Source organism: Siphateles boraxobius, unplaced genomic scaffold (assembly GCF_051911475.1).
Source record: "Siphateles boraxobius isolate OS27281-9 unplaced genomic scaffold, OSU_SipBor_1 54, whole genome shotgun sequence".
In the NCBI taxonomy this organism is placed as follows: Eukaryota; Metazoa; Chordata; class Actinopteri; order Cypriniformes; family Leuciscidae; genus Siphateles; species Siphateles boraxobius.
This window is the reverse complement of record NW_027509180.1, coordinates 4,422,501-4,435,468: the sequence shown is the minus strand read 5'-3', so window position 1 is coordinate 4,435,468 and position 12,968 is coordinate 4,422,501. Positions and strand designations below refer to the sequence as shown.

General features: G+C 41.9%; 1 protein-coding gene and 1 pseudogene across 4 annotated transcripts in view; both read left to right on the top strand.

The window, feature by feature from the left end:
* The window catches only part of LOC143714380 (uncharacterized), a 42,935-nt pseudogene extending 35,421 nt beyond the window's left edge, over positions 1-7,514 (top strand).
* The window catches only part of LOC143714414 (uncharacterized), a 1,189,624-nt gene that overhangs the window by 201,541 nt on the left and 975,115 nt on the right, over positions 1-12,968 (top strand). The gene's annotated exons all lie outside the window — the stretch shown is intronic.

Genomic DNA, 12,968 nt, shown 5'->3' with positions numbered 1-12,968 from the left:
TGCCCGAGGGGTCTTCACCGCCCTGGCCGCCCGAGGGGTCTTCACCGCCCTGGCCGCCCGAGGGGTCGTCTGCTTCGCACTGGCCGCCCGATGGGTCGTCTGCTTCGCCCTGGCCGTCCGATGGACTGTCTGCTTCGCCCTGGCCGTCCGATGGGCTGTCTGCTTCGCCCTGGCCGCCCGATGGACTGTCTGCTTCGCCCTGGCCGCCCGATGGACTGTCTGCTTCGCCCTGGCCGCCCGATGGACTGTCTGCTTCGCCCTGGCCGCCCGATGGACTGTCTGCTTCGCCTTGGCCTCCCGATGGGCTGTCTGCTTCGCCCTGGCCGTCCGATGGGCTGTCTGCTTCGCCCTGGCCGTCCGATGGGCTGTCTGCTTCGCCCTGGCCGTCCGATGGACTGTCTGCTTCGCCCTGGCCGTCCGATGGACTGTCTGCTTCGCCCTGGCCGTCCGATGGACTGTCTGCTTCGCCCTGGCCGTCCGATGGACTGTCTGCTTCACCCTGGCCGCCCGATGGACTGTCTGCTTCGCCCTGGCCTCCCGATGGACTGTCTGCTTCGCCCTGGCCGCCCGATGGACTGTCTGCTTCGCCCTGGCCGCCGGCTAAACCATCACCCCCTGTTTCTGTTCCCTTTCATGGACCTGGCCCCCCATCCCTCCCCCTGATCCTCCACCATTCCACCTCCATCATGAACTCTTCTGTTGTGTCTTTTGCCCTGGTCTGTCTCTCCTGTTTCCCCCCTGGCCTGTCCCTCCTGTCCCGCCCGGGTCGGATGGAGCGTCTGGTAGCCGCTCCGTAGGGAGGGGGTTATGTCACATGTCTGTCCTGTCTTGTTATGCACATGGTTGTTTTGTTATTTTGAGCCATGTGCTCTTGTCATTGTATAATCCCTCCCCCTTGTTATCTGATTATTGGTTTATTTGTCCCACCTGTTATCCTCGTTACCCGCCTTATTTGCCTTCCTATTTAGTCTTCCTGTGTTTGCTGTCCTGTGCTCGTTTGTTGTATTTGTTACGTGTATTCGTTGTGTTGTGTTGAGTTCTGTTCCTGCCCTGCCTTGTTTGTTCTGGATTTAGTTTGTACGTTGTAGTTTTCTTTTGTTTATTTTATGTTTTCGTCTTTATTAAATACTTCTACTCTGCACTTGAATCCACGGATTTATTCCACATCACACACCGTGACAATAGGTAGCCTATATTCACTGATTAGTGTAGGCTATTTTAAGATAGACATAGAGGGTAATTTAAAAGCTTACATTTAAATAAGTGTGCAACGATCAATCAATGTTTGATGTTTTGGAAAGAATAGGCCTAACATTCATTCATATTCAGTCTCGGTTAAGCTATAGCCAACTGATTATTGTGTAATGGAAATACCATGAAAATACTATTATCGTGACTGTGCCTGTTTGTAAAGCACCAGGAAACAAATGGGATTATTAAAAAGTTTTGCAACAAAGTAAATCTTTAGTGCTATAAATCTATGAGTAAATCTACAATACAATAAAATTATAGTAAATCAATAAGAATATTTTCTTGTGAACTTCAGAGAATATCCAGGTATATTCACAGATGGCTTTTTAAAATGATAAAAGGGTCATTAAAAAGCTTATTTAAATAAGCGTTATGTAGACTTAAACATCATGACCACAACATGTTATATGTAGGATATCAACGGTCAATCAAAGTTTAATGTTTTGAAAAAGAATAACATTTATTCATATTGTCTTTTTTGGTTTATGTGTTTTCACATGGCTTCACTGAACAGCATCTACACTCAGAATAAAGTGAGATGATCTGCTGTGGATCCTGAATGTCTTGTTGAATGAGTGTTGATAGTCTGAGGATCATCAATATTAACAGATCTGCTGAAAACACTCTTTATTTCATGACAATAGTTCCTGTTTTCTCCTCATTTATTATGCTGATGTCTTCAGATCTCCTGTAAATTGACACTTAAAGCTCATTTCATTGCAGACTGAGGTTATTTTGTGATTATAAATATGTACATTTATTTATGTGTTTATGCTTTCAACTGTTGTTCTTTTATAGTTATCTATCTTTATTTTAATAAAGAAGCAGCATAGTGTTAGGATTAGCAATAAATATAATTTAGGAATTGGCATCAGTTACTTTACGATGAATAGATAGAAAGACATAAATGGTTCAAAGTGTCATTTATTATAAAAACAAACAATGTCATTTATACATTTTTATTTAATTTTGGCAGATCAGCTCCTCCCACCGCAGTCACATCATCAGTGAAGCTCCTCCCACATCAGTCACATGGTCAGAGAAGCTCCTCCCACTGTAATTCTCCAATAAATGCTGTAAATTCCCATCAGCTACAAGTGAAGACGAGCATGAAAGCATCAGGAAGAGCTGAAATCTGTAAAGACTGAGTTTATTAAAGAGGACAGTGAGAACACGAGTGATCCAGAACCTGCAGAATGAAACACACTGAAGATCCTGAAGAACAAAGAGGTTGGTGTTTATTCTTCATTCATTCATGATGCTGAAGAACATTCATGTTACAAACATTCAAGCACTTCATCACATTTACCTTTAATATGAATAATGAGACGATAGCTGCATCCATTGAGAATAAAACTGCAGAATGATTGTCATGAAAGCGCTTGACTAAACAACGTCCCTCATGGTTTTTAGTTCGAAATATTGATATATTCTCATATGTTTACGTCCAATTTGTATAGAGAGCAGTAATGTTTAATACATTTTTACCTAAAATGAGGATATTGTGAAGGCATTGTGGAGCACGAAAGATTCTCTTGTAATGTCTGTTTCATTCATACGGGAAGCCAGAAGGCGGTCTCGCGCAGAAAGTCCAAGAGTGAGACTCATAAAGTTAGTAAACATGAAGGCAATAAACACACGATTGCAAAGATATCTGTTTTATCTGTGTTTTTTAAGCCATTTGGGGTATTTTTAAAACATTAGAGTATATTTATGATGCATTACTAATTGACATAATTTCTTATATTGCCTTATTTTTTTGTTCCAAAGCCACATAAGATCACAGAAAGTTATTTAAAACCATCAACCCTTATTGTATGAAGTGAGTTTGGAGGTGTGAATGGTGTGCGAATCTTTTGATGGTGTGCAAATCTTATCCTTATCGTAACTAGCTAAGTTAGCTAGGACACTGCAATGCTAGAATACTGCAACTGTTGTACATTTACAGTATAACAAATAATAATGATTCCAAAATGTAAAAATATACAATCTACTGCACTTTGTGTTATTTTTCACATCGAAATTGGCTTGAGCTAGTGTTTCTGGTGTCTCACATTCACATGCGTACATTGTAAAAAATTGGTAACACATTATTTTTATACTCCACTTTAGACATTCTTCTAACATTAAGTAAATTTGCAGCTAGTAAAATTGTCAACTAACTGTCATTAGTGTATTAGTAGACTTTCTGCTTAATATCTGTCCACCAACAGACATTCTGCTGACTATAAATAACTTTGCAACTATAAGTAAACTCATTTTCCAAACCCTAACTAAAACCAAAGAGTCTACTGACAGTCTACTAATACTCTAATGACAATTAGTTGACATGTAGTTGAAGAGTTACTAATAGTAGTAGAATGTCTAAAGTGGACTATCGAAATAAAGTGGAACCAAAACATCTTACTATAAGATTTACAGAAACTTACTGGCAATTTGTAAATGTTGAAATGAAGTGTTATGTTATGTATTTTTGCACATAATGATGTAGTTGAGATCTGTTTGTGTTTAATGTTCTGTTGGGACTGAAAGGGTTTTGTGGGTCACCACTGTGTTGAAGAGCAGAGCCTGTGCTTCAGTTCAGGAAGAGCAGAGAAACACTGCACACATCCTATCTTTCTGTAGTGAGAACTATTGAATAAATGTGATCTATGATACGATAATATTAATATTATCATTAAAATATACAACACTGCCATATTTTTACACCAAAGGTAAGATAAACATCAAAGATGCTTTGCTACAAGCAGAAATTGCAAGAGCTACTTTTATGGGGTCTTTGTGATGGTATTCCACAGTGAGAAGGTGGGCGGAGCATCCACATTGCTGAAGACCCCTCTGCATCATCAGCAGGTGTCTCAGGTTCACTAGCGTTTCGCCCCTTAACCTGTACGCTTCACCTGAGCGGGGCAGCGAAGAACATTTAGGGTGTATTCACACCAGGAAAGTCCGATAGTTCACTTGCTTTGGTCCGGACCAAAAAATTTTTTTTTTTTTTTTTTTTGTACGGTTCGCTTTCACACTGCTCTTTTTGCAAGTGAACCAAAATTTGTAAACAAAACCACACGTGTGTCGTGCCGACGCGGTGTCATTGGTTGTTGCGTTAAATCTTACCCAGATACAATAGTGCTATTTTCTGATTGGCTAACAACGAGGAGACGCGCTTGATTCATACCGGTTCCACAGTGAGAGCGGCGCGGCCAGAGTTTTGGGCGCTGCGGCATATTAAATATATTACAAATAGTTTTTCAGCGTGAGAAATACAATGTGTGGCGGGAGAGCGTGACAAAAGACCGAAATGAGTGACTGTCACGCTCAATGCGTGACACTTGAGAGCCCTGTCACTCATTCATTCATTCATTCATTCATTCCCTTCCAATGATGCACACACGACGCGCAGAAAGACGCGCAACAGCATCGTGTGGCCAGACAGCGCCCCGGAATGGAATGTAGTAGGCTACAACAGATCACTTTCCCATAACGCAACTCCGACTACGGAAGCCTGTTAACTCAAAGGCGCAGTGCTTTCTTGCAATTGAGTCGGTTCATGTTCACACCCTAAACGAACCGTACCAGAGTTCGTTTGGAACCGTACCGAGACCACCTCTTCAGCTGGGTCTCGGTTCGGTTGTTTGGTCCGCACCCGAGTTCGATTGCTGTATTCACACCTGCCCAAAAGGTCCGCACCAAGGGGGTAAACGAACTAGAGTTCGATTCAATCGAACCAAACAAGGAAGGTGTGAATACACCCTTAGTCTTTGCCTGCAGAGGGGTTCCAGCTGTGGGCTCTCTTCAGCCACAACCATCTTGAGCTAGTCTCAGCTGCCAGGGCTATCTCCCTGGTGGCTTTTCTCAGATGTTTCTGATCCAGGCCAACCTTTTGTAGGAAATGGCGCAAAGATGTTGCTGGAAAACCGCGACAGCCGACTTCGATGGGAAACATGGTTGCGTGCCATCCTTTGGTAAGAGCCTCGTCTATCACGTCCTGGTACTTAGCCTTCTTTAATTTGATGCGAAATAGCTAGCCTGTCTTCCCATGGCACTGTAAGTTCAGCTACCAAGATGGTATTGATGCTCCTGGAAATCAGGACCAGATCCGGGCGAAGTGAGATGGCTGCGATGTCCTGTGGAAATACAAGCCTTCTTACGAGGTCCACTTGCATCTCCCAATCAACAGCACGCTGTAGAATGGATGGCGGGTGCCTGGCAGTTGCCTTTACCGTGGGAGTATGGTTGCCTTCAGATTTGAAGTTGATGAATTTTGGAGACTGTGGTGCCTGGCTGTTATTAGCTTTGACCCTCTGCAGGTCCACCCATTTGGTGACTTCTGTCAGGACTTTATCATGTCTCCACCTGTAACGACCATCTCCCAATGCTTTGGGGCATGCCGTCAGGATGTGACTCAGTGTGCATAACGCTGCTTCACATTGCTTGCATGATGGATCTTCTTCCTTGCCCCAGATCTTTAAATTACTTGGGATTGGTAAGAGGTCGGCCACAGCACGTAGCAAGAAACTAAACTTGCCCTGATCGGTTTCTCAGAGTTCCTTCCAGGACAGTGATCGCTCCAGTGCCTGGTTCCATTGTATCCACTGCCCCTGGGAGGCCAGTCCTACTGCTTTAATTCGGCGCTGTTCTTTTTCTGCCTGTCGGACCCTCTGTACCACAAGCTCTCTCTTGCCTCTGGTGTTGGTCTTACTCCACCTTCTGATGTTATAATGTCCAAGTCCCATACGGCCTTGGCAGACCACTCCGACAATCTCCTGATGTTTCCAGTATGTTTAAGCTTCCGACACTGCTTCTTGGGCCTTCCACTTCCTGCCAAACTTGATGGACTTGCTAGCGTGGTGGACTTTCCCATCCTTGGATAGGAGCAACGTGCTGACTGCTCTTGCCTTGGAGGCCTTGTACTCTTCAGCTACTGATGAAACAGGCAAGCGGAGCTTGGAGGTTTTACTGTACAGGTTCACTGAGCTAAAGGAAGGGGTAACACCCAGCCATTTCCGCACAAACTTACTGCACATCTTCTCCATTGCTTCCACTTGTGTCATAGGAAAGTCGTACAGCAGGAAGGGCCATTGCAGTCTGGGTATAATGCCGTATTGAAAGCACCATAGCAGGTGTCTCAGATTCACTAGCGTTTCGCCCCTTAACCTGTACGCTTCACCTTAACATTTATACTGATATTTAATTTATGTGGCTAAACTTTTTCATTTTCATAGACAACCACACTAGACTTTTCCTTCCATAATGTTTTTTTAAATAATAATTGGAATATTAATGTACCTCATTCATGAAAAGTTTCAGGGGCGTATAATTAATTTATAAAACGGCAAAAATACAAAATGTAAAAAGTGAACATCAGGGCTCACTTTTATGACCATCACTTAAAATTTCTCTCTTTGGATTTTTTGTTTTGCAATCAAACGTTTTTCTTTCTTTTCAGAACTGAGTGAAGTGAAGGAGGAGAGAGAAGAACTGAGTGAAGTGAAGGAGGAGAGAGAAGAACTGAGTGAAGTGAAGGAGGAGAGAGAAGAACTGAGTGAAGTGAAGGAGGAGAGAGAAGAACTGAGTGAAGTGGAGGAGGAACATGTCAAACCTGGAGAAAAACCTTTGAGTCGCTCAAAGACTAAATGTAAATTTTTACAGAAAAGAGGAGCCAAGAACATTTTCACCTGCACCCAGTGTGGAAAGAGTTTCACAAGCAAACAAAGTCTTGAGGTTCACATGAGGATCCACACGGGAGAGAAGCCGTTCACATGTGAGCAGTGTGGAAAGAGTTTCACATCCAAACAAAAACTTGAGAATCACATGAGAGTTCACACCGGAGAGAAGCCGTGCACATGTGATCAGTGTGGAAACAGTTTCGCACAATTATCAAGCCTTAAACAACATATGAGGATCCACAAGGGAGAGAAGCCGTTCACATGTGATCAGTGTGGAAAGAGTTTCACACAATCATCAAGCCTTATACAACACATGAGGATTCACACCGGAGAGAAGCCGTTCACATGTGAGCAGTGTGGAATGAGTTTCACACAATCATCAAGCCTTAAACAACACATGAGGATTCACACTGGAGAGAAGCCGTTCACATGTGAGCAGTGTGGAAAGAGTTTCACAGCCAAACAAAAACTTGAGATTCACATGAGAGTTCACACTGGAGAAAGGCGTTCTCATGTGATCAATGTGGAAAGAGTTTCACGCAATCATCCTACCTTAAAGAACACATGATGATCCACATCATCAAATTTGTGTTATAAGATCGTGATATGATTTCTTGGGAAGATCGCCCACCCCTAGTTCATTATTTATTAATTCCTGTTCACACTAACATGAATTAAAATTCAATCTGATTTTTACATGAGATTTGTCTGTTCAGACCAATGCTAAAAAACAAACCTGCAATAAATAGATATTCACTCTCTTGACAGTAGGTGGTGCTCATGGGAAAGCAGAAATACAGTGTTACAGTGTAGAACGCTCGCGGGTTAAAACGTAAAATATTTTATCAGATGTGCCTTTCGTTTACACGGTGACAGTGTTTTTGGGGCTTCAATACACAAAAAAGTGAAACCAACCTCTAGAGTGGAAATCTTAAAAACGCTCCACCGTCGCGTTCCCGTCTAAAGGGTAAAAACGCAGATCTGCTCACGGTGGCTCTCGTCGCGTATGCGTTTACGTCACAGGCATGCGTCAGTACAGGAAAATAACAACCAACCTGTCGGATTATTTCCACACGTCGGACCTTCATGTTGCCCTAGCAGCTCTGATAAACATACAAGAGTCTTTTCAGCAGTTGTACAAAATATTCTCAGATATTAGTGTTGTTGTGTGGCAGTGCTTCACATTGCCACCTAGCCGCCTGGAGTGCATACTACATCGAATTTCACACACTTTTGCGTAACCATATGCACGCAGATCCCCCCCCCCCCCCATAACGCTCGTCTAAACGCAGAATAAAAAGTGATAACGCAACACCACTTTTGCGTTTTCTCTTCAGATCATTTCCGTGTAAACATAGCCTAAATTTTTCTGACTCCCACGTTACCAATACCCCTTTTCCACCAAAAAAGAACTGGTTCGGAACTGGTGCTGGTTCAAAGTTGGTTCAACTTGCTAATCTTCTCAGAACCTGTTTGTATTTCCACTGTCTAGAGAGCCCAGCGAACGACACTGTGTACTGTCACTGTCTTAGCTTTCGCCAACTTCAAGCATAACAATTACAATGGCGGACTACATCTTCTTTCTTCAAATGTTTCTCCTGGCTTTGCGATCCTATATTGGGGTCAGAAGAAGACGTTTAGAACACATTTGTGCTGCTTGTCTGGATTACTATAGACGGAGGTTACGTTTGAGAAGAAGTTCTACAATAACCCTGCACCCAGCCCCTGACGTAAGCATGACGTGGTAAAAGAACGGTTCTAGTCCAGGAAAGAGTTGGTGCCGCTTTGGAACCAATTTTCCTGCCTGAGAACCGGTGCTTTGGCTGTCGAGACACAAAGAACTGGTTCGGAAGTAGGCACCGGCTCCAGCACTGCCTTGGTGGAAAAGGGGTAAGAGAGGAACATCACACAGTATTTTTTTCATATTTTTGGATTTGCTTATCAAGAATACATTGATGATGTCACGGATGCAACACCATCATCAACACCAGACCCTTCAGCTCCACACACTTGACCAACTTCACCTGAATACTAATCTAGCGCACTGCACCAGTTCATCAGCACACAGTTCATAAGCAGTCACCTCTCACTTCACAATCATCTGGTCTTGTTGTTCAATACTGGTCAACTTACCCGGCTCCTTACCTGTTCATCTCACGTTTGAGACAACTCACCTTCTTCATCCTCCATCATCCTTCGTCCTTCTTCAGATCATCCGATCATCTTCAGCCATCACGATCTCAGCACCTGCAATACAAAGAGACAATTACTAGCCAGCTAAGTTCATTCAACTGATCTTCATCCAGAACACTCACCTGTTGTTTCTACACGATCTATCACTTGTCAATAAATCTTTCTGTGAGTTGTATTACCTGTTGTAGATTTAAAAAAAAAAATCCTGCTTCCCCCTATTATTGTAGAATCATGGAAGCTACACCAGTTACTTTTGCCAAGAGATTTCTATTTATTATGTATCATGTATCAGACAGAGAGAAACACGGGCATATAAGAATAAGGCTATATGAGAGGAGGTCTTCCAGATTTCTCTATTCCCCATTTCTCTATCTTCTCATCCCATCATGCTAGCTGTAAATTGTTAGCAAAACAAGTTGCTTATGCTTTAAATGAAATGTATCTACACATGGTACAATCCACTTTCCACATTAAGAAACTATTGCGCAGTGTATACATTAGTGGTATACACATGGTACATTTGCATCAGTTGAAACATTAATCTTCTTGCAAAGTGCATACCAACTGTACACATTGGAAGTTTCTTCATCACTGGAACATCTCTGCTAAGTGAACATTACATACCTCTAAGCAAAATATAACTCTACCAGCTCTCTGCTCAGCACACATGCACAAGCATAGTCTGACTTCACAAAATACATTATGAAAATGAATAAAGAAAAATAAAACTAAAAAATAACATTAAACAGTAATTTTTTAAGTCTTCAGTCCCTCCACTGAAACTACGGCAGACAGTTCCACACCATCATTCCCAGGTTGCCAAACTATTGAAGTGATTGTGATGAGAAATAGCAGACCAAGAAATAGACATAAAGGATAAAAGAATAGAAACAGAAAAGAAAACAAAAACAAATAACCCCAACCCATGTTATTGTCCCCGCATACTATGTGTCATGTTACGTTTATGTGTAAGCATTTAAAATGAACCCCAATCATCTAAGAAAAGAAAAAACAAATAAATCTTCTGCCCGTGCCTGAACTCATTAAGTAATTAACTCCTTCAGTTCCGAGCTCCAACACAACAAACTAAAATAAACGTTGATGTTAACCCTTTGGAGTCTTGGGATATTTTGGCTGTTTTTGAGTACTTTTTATTTTTTTTTATTTTGCGACATCAACAAATGTTTACCATACCAATATTGGGTATCAATTTTTTCAACACAACATCACCTATATGACCAGATAATTAGTTTTACACTTTGATGTACTGTAACAACATACTGGACACAAAATCACACAAAAAACACAAAATCCGAATAGCATGCTCAATGAAGCATTTTAAAAGGTTTAAAATGTAAACACAAGTTGTACATGACAACATATACAGGAACAATTCAGATATAATCAAGCTATATACAAAAAAAAAATGATTTACCAAAAAAAGCGGGTGTAGCCATAGGCTTTTTTTCTTTCTTTCTAGCTTTGCCACTTTTTAAAACAGTTTATGCACACAATTATACAGAGACCTATATTTAAGGCCTTGCATTCCCAGAGTATGAGGGTTCCCAAATAGTGCAAATAAAACATAAAAAAGGTAAAATTGAGATAAAATCAAACTATATACAGCGAAAATGCAGGTGTGGCAATAGGCGTTTTTTTCTTTTCTTTTTTGCTTAGAAACTCAAAACAATTCATGTACAATTACACAGACAGCTAGATTACAGGGCTTTCATTCATTGAGTAATAAGGGTTCCTAAATAGTGGAAATATACTATAAAAAAGGTGAATGAACACAAAATCAAACTATACATACTACTATTTACAACAAATATCAGGTGTTTTTTTTATTTTTTTTTATTTTTATCTGTGCCACTCCTCAAAACAGTTTCTGTCAACAATGAGACAGAGGGCTACAGGTCCTTCTAAAAAAAATTAACATATTGTGATAAAGTTCATTATTTTCCAAAATGTAATGATAAAAATTAAACTTTCATATATTTTAGATTCATTGCACACCAACTGAAATATTTCAGGTCTTTTATTGTTTTAATACTGATGATTTTGGCATACAGCTCATGAAAACCCAAAATTCCTATCTCAAAACATTAGCATATTTCATCCGACCAATAAAAGAAGTATTTTTAATAAAAAAAAAGTCAACCTTCAAATAATTATGTTCAGTTATGCACTCAATACTTGGTTGGGAATCCTTTTGCAGAAATGACTGCTTCAATGCGGCGTGGCATGGAGGCAATCAGCCTGTGGCACTGCTGAGGTGTTATGGAGGCCCATGATGCTTCGATAGCGGCCTTAAGCTCATCCAGAGTGTTGGGTCTTGTGTCTCTCAACTTTCTCTTCACAATATCCAACCGATTCTCTATGGCAGGCCAATTGAGCACAGTAATACCATGATCAGTAAACCATTTACCAGTGGTTTTGGCACTGTGAGCAGGTGCCAGGTCGTGCTGAAAAATGAAATCTTCATCTCCATAAAGCTTTTCAGCAGATGGAAGCATGAAGTGCTCCAAAATCTCCTGATAGCTAGCTGCATTGACCCTGCCCTTGATAAAAGACAGTGGACCAACACCAGCAGCTGACATGGCACACCAGACCATCACTGATGGACTCCAGTCTCCCTCCAGACTCTGGCACCTTGATTTCCGAATGACATGCAAAATTTGCTTTCATCCGAAAAAAGTACTTTGGACCACTGAGCAACAGTCCAGTGCTGCTTCTCTGTAGCCCAGGTCAGGCGCTTCTGCCGCTGTTTCTGGTTCAAAAGTGGCTTGACCTGGGGAATGCGGCACCTGTAGCCCATTTCCTGCACATGCCTGTGCACGGTGGCTCTGGATGTTTCTACTCCAGACTCAGTCCACTGCTTCCGCAGGTCCCCCAAGGTCTGGAATCGGTCCTTCTCCACAATCTTCCTCAGGGTCCGGTCAACTCTTCTCGTTGTGCAGCGTTTTTTGCCACACTTTTTCCTTCCCACAGACTTCCCACTGAGATGCCTTGATACAGCACTCTGGGAACAGCCTATTTGTTCAGAAATTTCTTTCTGTGTCTTACCCTCTTGCTTGAGGGTGTCAATGATGGCCTTCTGGACAGCAGTCAGGTCGGTAGTCTTACCCATGATTGCGGTTTTGAGAAATGAAACAGGCTGGGAGTTTTTAAAAGCCTCAGGAATCTTTTGCAGGTGTTTAGAGTTAATCAGTTGATTCAGATGATTAGGTTAATAGCTCGTTTAGAGACCCTTTTCATGATATGCTAATTTTTTGAGATAGGAATTTTGGGTTTTCATGAGCTGTATGCCAAAATCATCAGTATTAAAACAATAAAATACCTGAAATATTTCAGTTGGTGTGCAATGAATCTAAAATATATGAAAGTTGAATTTTTATCATTACATTATGGAAAATAATGAACTTTATCACAATATGCTAATTTTTTGAGAAGGACCTGTACATCACAGGCCTTGCATTTCCATGGTGTGAGGTTCCTTTTCTTGTCCACTTGCTGGCAATGATGGCAGATCCTGCGGCCTTGTGTGGCTTTCTCTTTGACATCTGTAGCCACGCCAATGGCAACGGGAACATGGTCGGTGCTCCTCTGGATGGCAACTCCTGTCTTGTCCACTCCACACAGCTGGGACACCAGTTCTTCCAGGAAGTTCTTGTGTGTCATGTGCTGAACCTGTTGTGTGTGGCTTATCTCACAGTGTAGGATGTAGGCATTTGTTCTAGCAATGTACACAAAGTGCAGAAACAGGGTACGGTACCAGCGAGCAGTTCTGCGATGGGTCGAGTAATACTGGAGAAGCTGGTCTGACAGGTCAACCCCTCCCATGTTCTTGTTGTAGGC